The sequence below is a fragment of the Oryctolagus cuniculus genome, chromosome 1, assembly GCF_964237555.1.
Source record: "Oryctolagus cuniculus chromosome 1, mOryCun1.1, whole genome shotgun sequence".
NCBI lineage: Eukaryota > Metazoa > Chordata > Mammalia > Lagomorpha > Leporidae > Oryctolagus > Oryctolagus cuniculus.
The window spans coordinates 46,674,209-46,691,094 of record NC_091432.1 but is presented as its reverse complement, the minus strand read 5'-3'; the positions used below and the strand labels follow the sequence as shown (position 1 = coordinate 46,691,094).

The 16,886-nt window shown below is 51.1% G+C and overlaps 1 protein-coding gene and 1 long non-coding RNA gene across 7 annotated transcripts in view; one reads left to right on the top strand and one right to left on the bottom strand.

Moving 5' to 3' along the window:
• The window catches only part of NAV2 (neuron navigator 2), a 757,965-nt gene that overhangs the window by 392,076 nt on the left and 349,003 nt on the right, over window positions 1-16,886 (top strand). The gene's annotated exons all lie outside the window — the stretch shown is intronic.
• Window positions 125-1,705, bottom strand: LOC103351054 (uncharacterized). The gene is made up of 3 exons (XR_007911317.2): window positions 1,631-1,705; window positions 370-473; window positions 125-261 (listed from the first exon to the last, which is right to left on the bottom strand). It is a non-coding gene; the product is annotated as an uncharacterized lncRNA (long non-coding RNA).

Sequence of the window (16,886 nt, the reverse complement as noted above, 5' to 3'; positions counted from 1 at the left end):
GAGTGAACAGTGACCCTGCAATAGACCACCGTGCTCTCACACCTGGGGCTGGGATGCAGCGGTGTAGCGCACGTGGCAGTGTCAGGGATGGCTCTGTGGCTCTCATGCGCTCAGCCCTCCGTAACAACTCTCAGAGTGGATTTTTATGAATTCCCAAATAGACCCTCGTGATGTAAGCGTTCGCTTCTATTTCCCCAATGACGATTTCCAGGAGCTGAATCGTCCTGATGAAGTGAGCAGTCCAAGAGCAGCCTCAGCGATCTGCCAGTGTGAAGAAAGAGAGAAATGTTCGGCCCAGTCCAGCCCTTCTTTGCCCCTGTCCCAGCCAGCTCTGGGACAATGCACTGGGTCTGTAAGCCGACAGCTCACCTTATCCCACCAGTACCATATCTTGGTTTCAGCTGAAATCATGACTGGATGAGGATGTCCGTGATGAGTCATTTTCCTCCCGGCTTCAGGGAGATGGCGGGCACCTTGAAGGGAACCAGAAGACACACTCAGAGCAGCCACTGACTCAACACTGTGAGAGACCTGGAGACCCGACCCGTGGGCTCTCCAGGACCCTGCTGGATCCCAGCACACCTTGTTTCTTTCCCCTCTGCGGAATGCAATCCCTATCTGCACAGCCTCTTTTCAAAACCAAATTTAAAAGTGTGAAAGAGAAGAATCTTGTGTGTTTTCCAAGTAGGAATTTAGCTGAGTGAACCAAATCCTGTCCAATATCCTGGGTTAAAAAGAACCAGTTATGAATTACACGTGTAGTTGACTTTGGCCCTGAGATCTGTAGGGAGAACTTGGGGGGGGGGCAGCAATGAATCAGCAGCGCAAGCAATATTTGCTCATGAGCTCTTGCAGGCGTGGGCACGAGGCGGGAATTCTGTCCTGGGATCCCATCACCTTCACTTTGTGCCCCCAGGTGTGGAGTTTGGAAAAATGCCAGTGCTATGGTTCTTCTTTTTGGGGGAGTACAGAAAAGGACACCCCCATGGCGGTGCTGATTCCCAGAAAACCCTGACTGCCCTGAGCCCAGTGTCGAGATGGAGGCCAGAGGGGACTGGTGGGGAATTCGGCCACAAGGGCTGTCCAGCCCGTACTGAGGCCTGGAGTTGAGGCTAACATGGACATCCAAGCTCTTCAAGGAGAGGGCGGTCTGGCAGCCGCTGGTCTTTCTGGAGTCATTCATTCATTTAACTCACTGAGCACCCGCTATGTGTCTGGCTCTGTGACCCAAGAATGGCAGGCTTTATGTTGTATGGGGCTGATACTCTTGTGGGCCATACTGGACAAAACACAATGAAACAGATACATAAATACATTTATGTCGGCAAGTAGCAAGTGCTATGAAGAAGATGGAGTAATGTGCTTTGGGCTTGTGGGGAGCAATGCAGACGAGGGGCTCAAGGAAGACCACTCTGAGGAGGCAGCATTAAAACCAAAGAGCCAACTTTGTCTTGACCAGGAGGGCCTGATCCAGACATTAGCTTCAAACCTGGCCTCTTGTGACCACCACTGAAGTGATCCTGCAAACAGCTGTCTGCCAGGGGAGGGGTGGGGTTAGGGGGATGAGGACTGCTTTTAGGACCACGAGAAATGCTTGCTTAGGACTAACCCTAGCCTCTTCCTCACTCACCTGCGCGTTCTGTTGGGTCAGGCTCCCTGTTTTCTTCTAGGTGAATCCGTGCCTTCCTGTCTCTCACTGTCATCCTGGTCCAAACCACCTGTGTCTCTCCCCAAGGCTCCCGAAGATACCGCTGAACTGGTTTCCTCGGTACAGCCTGGGTCCATCTCCAGTCCATTCTCTATGCTGTGGGCAGAGTGATCATTTAAAAACCTCACATCTGATCATGATGCACACGTCTCTCTGAAGCTTGCTCCGAATTCCCCAAATGCCTACAAAGCTCTCTCTCTGCAGAGTCCCAGTGTCTTCTCCAGCCTGGTTTCTGGACATCTGTGGCTTCACTTTTACTACTTTGCATACACAGACTTTGTTCCAGTTCTTCCAACATCATGGACTAGTTTGGGCCACAGGGCCTTTGCACAGTCCTTGAGGGCTCCCTATCTGTTCTCCACGCACTTTGGCCTAAACAAGTTCTTCTTGGGTCCCCACAGAGCTGTTCTATCAGTCAGCAGGGACATCTTCCTTGTTGCTCAACAAGAAGAAACTGCATAAGGTCTTTTGGTGACATGTTCCAGATGGTGCTTCGTGGGTTTTTTCATAGCTTTTACCCCACTTGTCTTTGCTCGTGCCATCTCTTTCCTGCATGAGCCATAGCAGCACAGGACCTGTGTCTGTCTCATCCAGTCCTTTGTCCTCAGTGGTTAGAAAGTGGATGAGCGGCCGGCGCCGCGGCTCACTAGGCTAATCCTCCACCTTGCGGTGCCGGCACACCGGGTTCTAGTCCCGGTCCGGGCGCCGGATTCTGTCCCGGTTGCCCCTCTTCCAGGCCAGCTCTCTGCTGTGGCCAGGGAGTGCAGTGGAGGATGGCCCAAGTCCTTGGGCCCTGCACCCCATGGGAGACCAGGAGAAGCACCTGGCTCCTGCCATCGGATCAGTGCGGTGCAGCGGCTGCAGCACGCCGGCCGCGGCGGCCATTGGAGGGTGAACCAACGGCAAAGGAAGACCTTTCTCTCTGTCTCTCTCTCTCACTGTCCACTCTGCCTGTCAAAAAAAAAAAAAAAAAAAGTGGATGAGCACGGCAAATACTTGCTGTGTGTTTATTGAAGCGATGAAGGTACGAGTGTTCACAAACACCTTGCTCTGCAAACGTTCCACCGGCGTGGGCTACCAGCTTTCAACAAAATGCAATACCAGGAGACTGTCTGTACTTTCTGTTCCATTGCTCTGCCCAATAGAGATGGTGATTGATATTGGAGTCGAAGAATAAGCACCACAAGCAGGAATTCTGGCAGATGAACAACCTGCTTAGGAAGCCTGTTCTTGCCTTCAACTATCAGAACAGTCTTATTATCTTTGGCTCAAAGCGGGCTAAGAGTGTGTGTACTCAGGGAGATGGTGTAGTGCCACGGTGTGGAGTCGGGGCCAGGGGTGAGACTCAAATAAGAACCAAGGGAAAGAGGGTTGTGTGAAGCCTAGTGGGGGGATCTTTCCTTTCTCAGCAGCTGAGGGCCTGGAACATTCCCCTTGAGTCAATGTGAATGAATTAAGTTCCGTTTTATGCTGTGCCTGGAAAAATACCTAGGCTGCACTCACAGAGTTTCTGAAAGCAGAGCCCGAACGCCACTCAGTCTCAGCTCCGTGTGAGACTGTTAGCACAGGAGGAGTCAACAGGCACACATGATGGGAAATCGCGCAGAGCTGGAAAAAGATGAGAGCCGGGGGTTTCTACCTTTTCAGAGGTTACACACACCACTGGAGAAAGGGCTCCCCACCACTGCCATCCAACCACCAAAAAATGTCTGTGTGTACAAAATGCTCTCAAACACGGGGACCCCCGCCAGGCTGCCACTTCAGGTTAGAAACCCCACTTCATGGCTCTGATTGGCATTTGAGCAGAAATAAGCTGATCAGAGACTATGTGAGGTCTAAAGAGTATAATAGAAGTGCTGTAATGAGCCTTCCGATTCCTGAAATCCTTCACAGTTGAGAACAAGAGGATTGTCATGAGATGAGTGCGTGCAACACAGTGCAATGGGGCGGACCTCCAGGGCCGGGGCGGGGTTGGGGGAGGAGCCAGATTCAGCCATGCGCGGTGATCCATCCATGCAAATGTCAGTACCATGAGGTTAGGATTTTGTCTCATTCACTGCTGGTCCCCAGTGTGTGTATCTCAGGCACATGGCAGGTGTCAATAAATGTAAATTGAATGAATGAATGGATGAATGTGTCAGTCATTCCTGCATGGCACCAGTTTGCTCTGTCCCTTCTTAATTTTGTTCTGAATGATCAGACTCCTTAACTTTGATTTGTGTGTACAAGAAATACTTGTTAAGCCCTTCCTTGCCTTCTAAGTGGGCTACAATTTTTCTCGAGGCATGGAATATGCCTAGTTCAAGGACATCTGCTCTCAGGTCCAATACACTTAGGTTAAAAATCTCAGTTCTGTTGCTTGGGGATAGTGAAAGCCTCAGTTTCCTCAACTGTAGAATGGGTGCATGAATTAAATAAGCTCATGAAGTTGAAGCACTTGGTGTAATTCTCAACACAAAGCTGTATGCTGTTTTGATAAATGTCAGCCCCTTTTGTTTTCACCTGGCCCCTCTGCCATATAGGGTGCTGGTTCTTTTGGGGGGTCTTCTTTACTTTCTGAGCCCACAGCTCTGAACACGGGGAGCAAACAGTTGCTATCCACACAGCAGCCAAGTGTAGCCTTCAAACAGTCCCACAGTGTTCAGCCATATTCATACCTGAGGATTGGAAATATTATGAATTTTCTCTATTTTTACATATTTAAAATTTTGACAAGGATAGATTACTTTCATAATTTCAAAAGTATAAAGGAAAGTGTTATAATGGAAGCATGTTTATTCAACTTTACTAAATTCTGAGATGAGAAACAACAGTATCTTATTGTCTCTGGTATGTAGAAACAGTTCCAGGAACCTGGGAGAACTCAATTTGTCCATTACATCCTCAAACAATAATGCCCCAAAGGAAGCAGCAAGAAAAGAAAGGCCTACTCCTGGGTAGGAATCGCTGTGCTGTCTGGACTCCCGGCTTTGTCTCCCAGCTTCACCACTGTGAAACTCCATACGTAACTTTGGGGAAACTGCTCAACCTTTCTAAGCCTCGACTTTCTAATCAGGAAAATGGGAGAGACAAATGGGAAGTTTTGCCTTATAGATTGTTGTGAGAATAAATATTGAATACTGCGTATACAACAGTAAGTTCTCAATGCACTCTTTTTTCAAATTAGCGTCAATGACATCATCAATCCTTGTTTCTTTTTTCCGTTTAATTCATTTGAAAGTCAGAGCCACAAAGAACAAGAGGGAGAGGCAGGGCAGGGGGGAAGAGAGAGTCTTCCAACTGCTAGTTCACTTCCCAAATGACTGCAGCGTCCAGGGCTGGGCCAGGCTGAAGCCAGGAGCTTCTTCAGGGTCTCCCGCACAGGTGCAGGGGCTCAAGCACTTGGGCCATCTTCCGCTGCTTTCCCAGGCCGTAGCAAAGGCTGGATAGGAAGTGGAGCAGCCTGGACTCAAACCGGTGTCCATATGGGATGCTGGCACTGCAGGCGGTGGCTTTACCTACTATGCCACAGCACCGGCCCCAACGCCATCATTCCTTATATTTTAGAAGTGTACCCTTTGCGTGAATGGGCAGATAAACGTCTAATCCTCATCTCAGACTTATCACAGCCAAAGCAGAGCTTCTGACTCCTCAAGCCCGTGTTGCAGGCTGCTGCCCCCTTGGTCCTCTGTAGGTCAGTAAGTGGCACCAGCATTCACCCCGTTGTTCAAGCTCAGATCCTAAGGGTCGTCCTTCACTCCTCTACTGTCTCACACCCATTCAGTGTGACCGCTCTGCCCGTGTCCCCAGATGCATTTGACTTCAGCACACCCAACGCCATCACCCTCTACAAAGCCCCCACCCTCTCCTGGGACATTATCCCAGCTCCCTGTCACCCCACTGGCAGCCTCCCCAGGCCCAGCTGTCACCCCTCCATGGTATAGCCCCAGTAAGTGCAGACATGTGTACATCAGGTTGTACTGCTTGCTCAGAATGCTCCAGTAACTTTCCATAACACTGGAAACGCAGTCCCGGTGCCATGCCGTTCTTCACATCTCAACAGTAGAGAATAAGAAATGTTTTCTGTGCAAGGCCAGATACAGTCAATAATTTCGGTCTGTTGGGGCACAGAGGAGTCCGTCCCATTGCCCTCGGCTCTAGTCCAGTGGAGCTGTTCTTGCCTCCTGCTGTCACAGAACCCCATATGACATGGTTGTCTGGGTTGACGCTGGCACCCAGGCTGCCTTGGCCACCCCCTGCCCTGTGCGAGCTGGCTCCTTCCTCTCTCCAGCCTCGTCCTCTCACCTTCTGCCTTGCTCCCTCTACTCCAGCCCCAGTGGCTTGCTGACCTTGAACATAGCAGCCACACTCTGCTCAGCCCCGTGCCCTCTGCCCAGAGCTCTTTGATCAGGTCTTCCATGCAGTTCACTTCGTGTCCTTGTTCGAGTCTGCATAGGGGCGAAACCTCCGTGTGCAGCCCGTTCCTTGGCTCTCCCCGCTCCTCTGCAGGCACACCTGAGCCTTACCCCACGGGAGCACTGAGTACTTCTCTGCCTGGCGCGTGTTTGTCACTCAGACTGCCCTGGGATGTCAGCTCCTTGAAGGCAGCAGCTGGCTTTGTCTGTCTTAGTCTTCATTCTCCTTCCCTTGCACTCAGAATAAGAACCTGGAACTGGGGTCCCCATTGTTACATAGCAGGTTAAGCTGCGGCTTGTGAGGCAGGCATCCGGGTCAAGTCCTGGCTATTCTGTTTCTGGTCCAACTCCCTGCTAATGTACCTGGGAAGGCAGCAGAAGATGGCCCAAGTGCTTGGCCTCTGCCACCCATGTGAGAGACCAGGATAGAGTTCCTGGCTCCTGGCTTTGGCCTGGCTCAGCCTTGGCTTTTGCAGGCATCTGGGAGATGAACCAGCTGATGAAACATATCTCTCTTTCCCCTGTCTCCTCTCACCTCTCTCTCACTCTGTCTTTCAAATAAATAAGTCTCTCTCTAAAAAAAAAAAAAAAAAAAAAAAAAAAAGAACCTGGTACTTAGTGGCCATTCAAAAGAAAAATTTAATAAGAATGTATTGCTGGATCCCGTAATAAATTTTTTAAAGATTTATTTATTTATTTGAAAGGCAAAGTTACAGAGAGAGAGAGAGAGAGAGAGAGAGTGAGTTCTTCTATCTGCTGGTTTACTCCTCAGATGGCTACAATGGCTGGAGCTGTGCAGATCTGAAACCAGGAGCCTGGAGCTTCTTCCAGGTTTACCATGTGGTTGCAGGGGCCCAAGGGCTTGAGCCATCTTCTACAGCTTTCCCAGGCCATAGTAGAGAGCTGGATGGGAAGTGGAGCAACCGGGACTTGAACCGGCACCCATATGGGATGCCGGCAGTGCAGGTGAGGCTTTACCCACTATGCCACAGTGCTAGCCCCCCGTAATAAATTTAAGAGTGATTCTGTCATGTAGCCAGACAGTTTTCTGCCCCTTCAGAGCTGCTCATTTGTAACCAGAGACCCTCTTTTTAAATCCTCAGCCCCATTGGCTCTGTCTACTGCAGAGGGCTGGGACGAAGGCACCACACCATGCTCGGGGGGCCTGTGGCCTGGGAGAGCCAAGTTTTGTGCACTGTTGGGGTTCAAAGGGTGAATCCAAGAGTGAACATGGGAGTGAGGATGGGGGGAGGGGGCTAAGAAAGGCAGGCTTTGAAGTGAAGGGAACTGTCCAGCTCTCGGGAAGCTGATGTCATTGGAACATCCTTGGATGATAAGGGGTGAGAGGAGCCCAGGCTGACGTCTCTTGAGGAGGCAGAGAAACAGCTCCTGGGGCCAAAGGAGGCCCGAGATAAACAACTGTGCTTCCCAGGGGCTCACAGGCAGCCTGCAAGCAGGTCAGTGCAGGCGCAGGACTGGTATTTATCAGGCCCAGATGGGTGATGGTGGGAAAGTAGGCACTCTAGGGCCACTTCATAGAACAGGGTGTCTCCCAGCTCCGGGCAGGAATCCCCGCAAATCTCCTTTCAGAGGCCCTCTGGGGTGGCAAACTAGGAGGGTGTGTCTGGAACAGCCAGATACCCTCTCCTCCCACCTCCCACTCCCATCCTGCCTTGCTGTCTTCTAGAACCCTCAGGAGGCTTGGGTCATTGCAAAAGAGAGCCTGGGCCCCCTCCTGGAGCTTAGAGGGCTGTGGAGGGTAGGCCTGTGGAAGACCCCAGGAACACTCGGCACCACACAAGTCCCAGCTTGGAATCACCCGATGAGCCATAGCTGTACCTGATGTCCCAGGGCATGATGGGCTGGGGAGTGAGTCCATCTATAAACTGACACACCCCAGGCAGGGATTGGACCAGCTGTGGACCCCTGCACGAGCCACGCCAGGGAATGGAAAGACATAGCAATCTCATCCTGGGACACCCCACGGGAAATGGAGGGAGGGAGCCTGTGGACCGTCCCAGCCTGCAAATCTTATGTCCAGGATCATGAGTCGAGCTCTTGATTTTTTTTTATTTGACAGGTAGAGTTAGACAGTGAGAGAGAGACAGAGAGAAAGGTCTTCCTTCCGTTGGTTCACTCCGCTAATGACCACTACGGCCAGCACTGCGCCGATCTGAAGCCAGGAGCCGGGTGCTTCCTCCTGGTATCCCATGCGGGTGCAGGGACCCAAGCACTTGGGCCATCCTCCACTGCCTTCCCGGGCCACAGCAGAGAGCTGGACTGGAAGAGGAGCAACCGGGACTAGAACCCGGGGTGCTGGCGCCACAGGTGGAGGATTAGCCAAGTGAGCCACGGCGCCAGCCCGAGCTCTTGATTTTAGTCAGTAAGCCAGATAGATAACATGGGAATCTGATGATAGTCCATGCCGAGCGTCAGCATAGCCGTGCCTCAGGATCCCCAAGGTGGGAGGTCAGGTGGTCTGAGATCCAATAGTGCATCCACTGTGCGACCTTGGACCCATCCCTTGACCTCTCTGGGCTTTGGTGTTTCTACCTACACAACTGCAGCCATGAGTCTTGATGTTCTCACCCCACTGAACTATTAGGGTCAAAGGAAAGAATAACGAAAGTCCTCTCTGAGTTTAAAATGCTCTCTCCATTTGTGAACTCGATCCCTAATCGAGTTGTATAAAGCAGTGCTAGCAATGGGGGCAAGACGCACCCATGAACACCGGTCCTGTGCCAGGCCCTCTGCCTTGCATTCAGGCCTGTACTCGTGTGGTCCCCATGGCGATCTTGAGAACCAGGCACCATTACAATCTGGTGTGCAGATGGGAGAGTAGGGCACAAAGAAGTCTGTGACTTGCCCCGGGTCACACAGATGACCAGGCAGGACCAGAACCTGCATTCGAGCAATTTGTATCTGGAGGATGCACCTGGACCTCGAGGGCCGGCAGCATAGATCTCCGGGCTCCCAGTCCAGCACCTGCTGGCTTCCCCGGGGTAGATAACCTGGAGTCTGTGCAGTGAAGACACACCCATCTCTATCTCTCCCTTGCTGGCGGGCTCCATCCCTACCAACTCTAAGAGCTGAGGGTTCCAGCTGGGCCAGTGAGTCTCCACCATGCTGGGGAACAGAGAGAGAGATGCCAGGGCATGGGGGCTCCTGCAGGTGGCAGCGAGCAGCCGCACGGGGCTGGAACCTTCCCTTCCAGGATGGAGTGGGTCTTGGAAAAGCATTTCCTTGAGAAAGCAGAGGCGGGGAGGCAATCTCGGAAGGGAAGGCGCCGTTTCCCGTGTTCTCATGGGGAGGAGGAGATGAGAAAGCAGTCAGCACGCCCTCCCCAGTACCTGCTGTGGGAAGGGGCCGAGCACCCTCTTCCCCGGGGGCATGGCTGCAAACACAGGGCTGTTTGCTCCGTTCACCTGATCGTACTCCGGCAAGTGGGGTGTGCAAGTTCAGCCGACAGAAAGCGGCATCCCTTCCATAGAACGCCTGTTCACGTATGGGCTGGGATGGTGACAGACCTGTTGAGAGAACTGTGGGCTTGTCCTGGACAAGACAAGATCCAGGGAGCGAGAGCGCTGTCTTCAAATGCCCACGTCCCAAGGGCTGTCCTAGGGCAGGTCTGTTCTGTGATCTCTGTGGGGTGGAGGAAAGAATTTCAGGGAACAATCTCAGGAGATGTACCCAAAGGCCAATAACCTCTATCGGGTCAGACAAATCTCCGCTGGAATTCCAGCTACACCATTTCTGAGCTGTGTGACAACTGGCAGTTTGCTTAGCTCTTCTGTGATTCTTTCACTTGTACTAAAAAAAATGCCTGTGGTGCCACTTTCAAAGGTTTATTTTGAGGATGGAAGATGGTGATTAATTTTTTTTTGACAGGCAAAGTTAGTGAGAGAGAGAGAAAGACAGAGAGAAAGGTCTTCCTTCCATTGGTTCACCCCCCAAATGGCTGCTATGGCAGGTGCACTGTGGCAGGTGCACTGCGCCAATCCGAAGCCAGGAGCCGGGTACTTCCTCCTGGTCTCCCATGCGGGTGTAGAGCCCAAGCACTTGGACCATCCTCCACTGCCTTCCTGGGCCACAGCAGAGAGCTGGACTGGAAGAGGAGCAACCGGGACAAGAACCCGGGGTGCTGGTGCCACAGGTGGAGGATTAGCCTAGTGAGCCGCAGCACCGGATTAATTTATTTTTAAATACTTATTTTTATTTATTTGAAAGTCAGAGTGACAGAGAGAGAGAGAGAGAAACAAAGAGGTCTTCCATCAGCTAGTTCACTCCCCAGTGGCCAAAACAGCTGAGGTTAGGCCAGGCCAAAGCCAGGAGCCTGGAACCCCATCTGGGGCTCCCACATGGGTGGCAGGGGTCAAGTACTTGGGCCATCTTCTGCTGCTTTCCCAGGCACATTAGCAGGGTGCTGGATCAATAGCAGAGCAGCCAGTATGGGATGCCAGTGTCACAGGAGGACTTAACCCGCTGTGCCTTGAAGATGGTGATTCATTTAAATGGCTTAGCTAGTGTCTGAGCCATTTATATAAATACCCAATAAATGCTGGCAATTCCTGTAATCAGAATAAACTGGTGGGGATTGTGAATACCCTAGGCCTACCTCCATACGATAGTGGTGTCTGAATGGAGAAAGACACAGATCTGGCCGCAGTTGTGCCCCGAATCCTACTGTTTTTCCCTGCCCATTTGCTCCTTGCTGGAGAGGTGGGGGGCTCATCATCAGGGGCGCCATACTTCACACCCTGGCTCTGCATCCGGGGCTGGCTGCACGTTCTGAGAGACTGACTTTCTGGGTGACTGGGAGAGCCTGCACCAGGGGAAGGCAAACTACACGAGGTCATGAAAGCCCCAAGGCCTCTTTCTTTCTGCACACGCCCTGTAGCTCGTGGACAGGTAGCTGCAGTGGTTGCAGTGCAAGCTGAAGCCTCTAGCCGTAATCTCAAAACCCAGAGGGAAACACTTGTGTGGACGTCAGGTGCCTTCCAAAGGCTGCTGCAAGGTGCGGAACTTGCTGGGAAAATACAAACCAGATGCTCCCTGGTGGGAGACCATCCCAAAGTGGGCTCCTTAGAGTGCTTCCCAGAGAAATGCCCTGCCCAAGGAGCTGCAGAGTGGATCCACTGGGGAGGTCCTCGCTTTCCAGTCCCTTCCTTCTGGGAACTCCAGAAGGCTCACTGGTGTGTTCAAGCCTCCCCTGGGTTGTGCAGTTAGGATGCACGTGTGAGCTTATTCCACCTCCTGAACTTTGTTTCTTATCAGTTAGCTCTGGGAAACTGCTTTTAGAGATTTATTGTTTTCCAAGTGAGTTTCCTTGGAGGTTCTCACCCGATTTCCAGAACAACCCTGAGAGGAAAGTTTAATCATGCCCATTATACAGAAAAGGAGGCTGAGAGGCGTGAGATTCGTGACCTGCCCCAGGTTGCAGGATTACTTAAAGCACTATCTGTAATTATATAATCCAAGAAAGAATTTGGTGCATTCAATGGAATCCTACAATCATTGAAACATTAAACAAAAATTAGAAAACTCCACATTAAATACCAATCACTTGTCTAACTGTTTGGGGCAGGCATTTGGTGCACAGAGATCTAGATGAAGTTCACAGCTGCCAGGCTTTTGGAGAGTGAACTAGGTGCATGGGAACTCTCTCTCTGCCTCTGGAACAAATAAATAATACAAATTTAAACAGAAAAAAAGCCTAGTTGAGTCCATTTACATTGTTGATCTCAGATTCTGGCCATGAGGTTGCCACACAGACACATATACAGCAACACAGGTTAAGAATGTAAATTCTGTAGCCAAGCAGGGTTTCAATTCAAGCTGTGTCAGTTACCAGCTGTACGATCTCAAACAATTTTTTCACATTTTGTGCTTGTTGTAAGGCCACTGAGATGATTCTAGAAGGTATTGCATCCAGACATCTCAGAATGGTGCCTGGCACATAGAAGATTTATGGAAGTGTTAGTTGTCTTTACTGCTTGGCTTTTGCAAATAATATTTTTTAAAGATAAGTTTTTTAAAGATTCATTTTGTTTATTTGAAAGATATAGTTACAGAGACAGGGAGAGACAGAGATAGATAGAGAGAGAGAGACAGAGAGAGAGAGAGAGGGAGGGAGAGAGAGAGAATCTTCCATCCACTGGTTCACTCCCCAAATGGCTGCAATGGCTGGGGCTGGGCCGATCCGAAGCCAGATTCAGGAGCTTCTTCTGAGTCTCCCATGTGAGCGCAGGGGCCTGGGCCATCTTCCGCTGCTTTCCCAGGTGCATTAGCAGAGAGCTGTATCAAAAGTGGAGCAGCCAGGACTTAAACAGACGCCCGTATGGGATGCTGGCATTGTAGGCAGCAGCTTAACCCATTATGCCGCAGCGCTGGTCCCAGAAAATAATTATAATATTGTGTGAAGTCCACTCGTCTTGAGAACCTGGGGAGAGTGGATTTGCATAGGAGCCAGCAGATATAAAGCCTAGCAGCTGTACAACGTTTATTTTTATTTTTGTTTTATTTGAAAGACAGAGAAAGAGAGAGAGATCCTCCATCTACGGTTTCACTCCCCCAAATGCCTGCAACATCCAGGGCTGGACCAAGCCAAATCCAGGAGCCTGGAACTTACTCCAGGTCTCCCACCCGAGTGACAGGGACCCCAGTACCTGAGCTGTAACCTGCACTAGCCTCCCAGCGTGCCCGTGAGCAGGAAGCTGCCTGGAGGCAGAGGAGCGCCCAGATGGGATGTGGCGTCTTAGCTGGCGTGCCAAGCATCCTCCTCCTGTGCAGCTTTGGAGAGGTCCCTTAACCCCTCTGTGGTTCAGTGGCCTGGTTGGGAAAATGGGATCATGCTGGTCATTAGCTTAGTTCCCAGAGTGTTTCTCAGAATCGCCAGGGTGACTGAGGTGAAATTGTTTTGAGCAACGTAAAACCAGGCCAGGAGGAGCTCTTGATGGTCACATCTGCTGGAAGCAGGAGCAGGGAGCAGGCTGGAGGAAGGCACGGGGCCGGCTCTGGAGAACCCCTCTGCTAGTGCTGCTCTGAGAGCTGAGGAATGTGCAGAATGGCCACACCCAGCACACACACACACACACACACACCCCACAGTTGCTAGGACCAACGTCATTAAATGGACTTGCACAGATGCCAAAAGCGAGACTTTAGCACTTGGAGTTGTCCTTTGCTGAACAATGGCACCTTCATTCTGGGATTTTTCTGGGTTGTCCTCTGTTGACTTTCAAATAGAAAGCGATGGGGTATACACACTGCCCTGGCTGGTGCATCTCAGACATCTCTTTGCCTCCGTTTGCTCTCTCGCATGTCCTGAGGCCCAGATCCACAGTGCCAGCACCCACCCTCATCCCAATGGTTCACTCAAGGCACCTGACTTGGGCTGGATGAAGGAGGAGGCACTGAAGATAGATTGTGTGCACTGCTGCATAAGCATGCATGTGTGTGCGTGCGCGTGTGTATGTACGCACCTGTGTGTACAGCCATGTCCTGGGGAGATTAGGTTGACCTACTGCCTGGTTTCCCAGGCCTCTATCACATCCTAACTGCTTAATCCACTCTGAAGATGCCTGTGTTCCTTTAATTGCTCAGTCGCGTAATTGTTGGCAAAAAGCGACCGCATTCCCTACCGAAAAAGGTAGGGAGTTCCGCGCCTCCACAGTTCCCAGGAAGCCTAGACCACAGCCCCTCGGGAAGGAGGCTACCTCTTAAATTGCTAACCTGAATCCCCAGTGGCCAGAACTGGCCAAGAGTGAAAGATCAGATCCCACAGGGAACACAAAATAAACAAAACCACAGCAACCCGCTCCCTCACAGACCACAGCCGCTGAAAGCAAAACAAAATGAAACCCAGCAAATCAGTACAGCCCAGGAGACTCGGAGGGCAACTCCCGGCCAGACGTCTCTCTGAATCTTTCAGATACAAAACCGGAACACAGGATGGAAGTCAGAAACGGGTGAACTTCAACAGTAGTGACCCATATTTCTGTGCCCATGGTTCCGCGGCAGGGTTTTCTGTTAAGAGTTTTTTCCTTTATGCTGTTTGACCTTACCTGAACCTCCAACATGCCTGAGTGGGCTAGGGAAGCCTAAAATAAATCTTTAAGGCACTTGTAAAACTGTGCGCAGGTCCCCTTACCCTGCCCTGGGTCAGAGCTGGAGGTGCAATGCCTTGGAGGATGAAGAACAGAGAACTGGCAAATTGTAGCCCCTTCAAAGGAGGGGGGTCAGAGGTCACCCAAAGATTGCGCAGTTTCAACCCTTATCTGCCTCCTTGAGATGGTGGAAGGAGAGGGCTGGAGGAGCTGCCCCCCAGGCCCGAGATGTTGAATAGAGCAAATAAATACCAGGGGCACCTGGTAACCCTCAGAGTGCTCTTTGGAGATGTCCTGGATTGTTTGGTACCAGTTTGTTTGCTTTAAGTCAAAAACAATTTACCTGGAGTTTTCTGATTCATCTTCAACTATTCACTCATTCATCCTGAAATTTGCTTTGGCTCTGAACCCCACTTCTTTGTTTGGCACTAAGGACCATTGAGAAAAATAAGACGTAATCCTCATGCTCCAAAGATCTCCTTCAAGTAACATTTTTAAAAGGGTTTATTTTATTTATTTGAAAGGCAGAGTAACAGAGAGAGAGAGAGAGATCTTCCATCCACTGGTTCACTCCCCCAAGCTAGGAGCCAGAAACTCTATGTGGGTGACAGGGACGCCACAGACTTAGGCCATATTCTGCTGCTCGCCCAGGTGCATTAGCAGGGAGTTGGATCGGAAGCAGAGCAGCCAGGACTTGAACTGGTGCTCTGATGGGGGGTGCCCGCATTTGCTAGTGGTTGCTTAACCCCCTGCACCACAGCACCTCGAATAACATTTTGATGCCAAGTATCTAGGTTCCCAGTGAACAAGTAAAACGTTAGCCCAGTGAGAACATTCTGGATTTCCAGTTTCTTCTTGAGAATCTGCCCAGCATGCCATCATCCCCAGCACTTGTTGCCTCCCAACTCAATTGAGTTTATTTTCGATACATTTTGCATCATATAGTGAAAAGCTCTACTCAGGTGACCCAGATTCTTCCAGATAGTTAGGAATGGAAGTGTGTGACCTTTAAACCCCCTTTAGCCCTGATATTATGAATTTATTAATTGTGTTTAATTATGGTAAAATAAATCCTTAAGGCACTTGTAAAACTGTGCGCAGGTCCCCTTACCCTGCCCTGGGTCAGAGCTGAAAGTGCAATGCCTTGGAGGATGAAGAACAGAGAACTGGCAAATTGTAGCCTCTTCAGAGGGGGGTCAGAGGTAAATCAAGTACACTTCTGTGTACAAACGTGGTTAAGGTGGAGACTTGTTCCTAAGCAACTTTTGCTCTCCAGAGGTAACAGCAGTGACATCAGTGTTCATATCCATAACAACAAATGAAATACCTCTACGTTCAAGTACAAGAGGAGGCCATTGGGAAGATAGAAACAAAGCACTGGGGGCGCAGAGGGTTGTGTGAACAGTTCTGATCGGAAACAAGGTTTGGGAGCTGCTCAACATGGTATTATTTGGCAGAGAATGGAAGGACAAGCGTTACAGGCTGAAGGAACAGCTGAGCAAAGCATAGACCCAATGACCATGCAGGACCCAGACCAGGAGAGTAAGCAGCCCGCAGGGACGCTGGGAGGGGTGGTGGGAGACGCCATTCCACCCAGAAATCCTCTGCCTCCACCTCACCCCCACCACCAGAAGGAAGGAAGTGTCAGGATTGGGAGGGGAGCCAGGGAGCAACAATTTAAACCACTGAGGGAGCATACTACAGGCGGTGCGTTAGTGTGTGCCCTGGGGAGATGCTTCTTATGGTCCTGTATCTCAAGAGAAAAGGAAGTAGAGAGCAAGCTCCTTTGCTAAGCCAGCCCGGCCCTTTCCAGGGGTGTATTCGTTCATCTGTGGGCTTGTCGCTGTGCTGTTGTGTCTGTCCCCCTGAAAGCCATACATCTTACTTAAAATCCTCCACTGGCCTGCGACCGCCTGCAGACTCCACTTTCCTGGACTGACCTTGCAAGGCTGGCAGAGAGGAGCTGGGATGTCCTGTGCTCAGGCCCTCCCTGTCGCTGGGCTCACAGACACCAGTCCTTTTTTGCTCCAGGAAGTGTTGGCTCTGCAGTCCTGAAAGCCTACCAGCTGTGGACTTCCAGGAGTCGTTTAATTGTTAGACATCCTTCTTTATTTCTGAGATCTCTGAGCCCACCCAGCATGGGAAGGAGACTTGAAGTCTTTTAGCTCCTTGCAGCAAGTCTGCACACAAGTTGTCTTCATTATCCCAAGGATGGCATCTCTGAGATTTTGTTTCCTGTGTGTAGTAGGAGAGCCACGCACACTCTGCAGAGAAGGGGAGGCAGACAGGCAGGCCCCAGTGTGATTGCCCCTTGGTGGCTTCCAAGTTGGTCAAACAGGACCAATCGCTTCCCATCTCTTGACCTTTATCTGCCAACTGGGAAAAATGAGCCTTCTTAGCACTGCTGTGATGAGTAGGTGAAAGGTACCCTGGCCATACTTAATAAGTAGCTGGCCAGCGCCGCGGCTCACTAGGCTAATCCTCCACCTAGTGGCGCCGGCACACCGGGTTCTAGTCCCGGTCAGGGCGCCGGATTCTGTCCCAGTTGCCCCTCTTCCAGGCCAGCTCTCTGCTGTGGCCTGGGAGTGCAGTGGAGGATGGCCCGGTCCTTGGGCCCTGCACCCCATGGGAGACCAGGATAAGTACCTGGCTCCTGCCATCGGATCAGTGCGGTGCGCC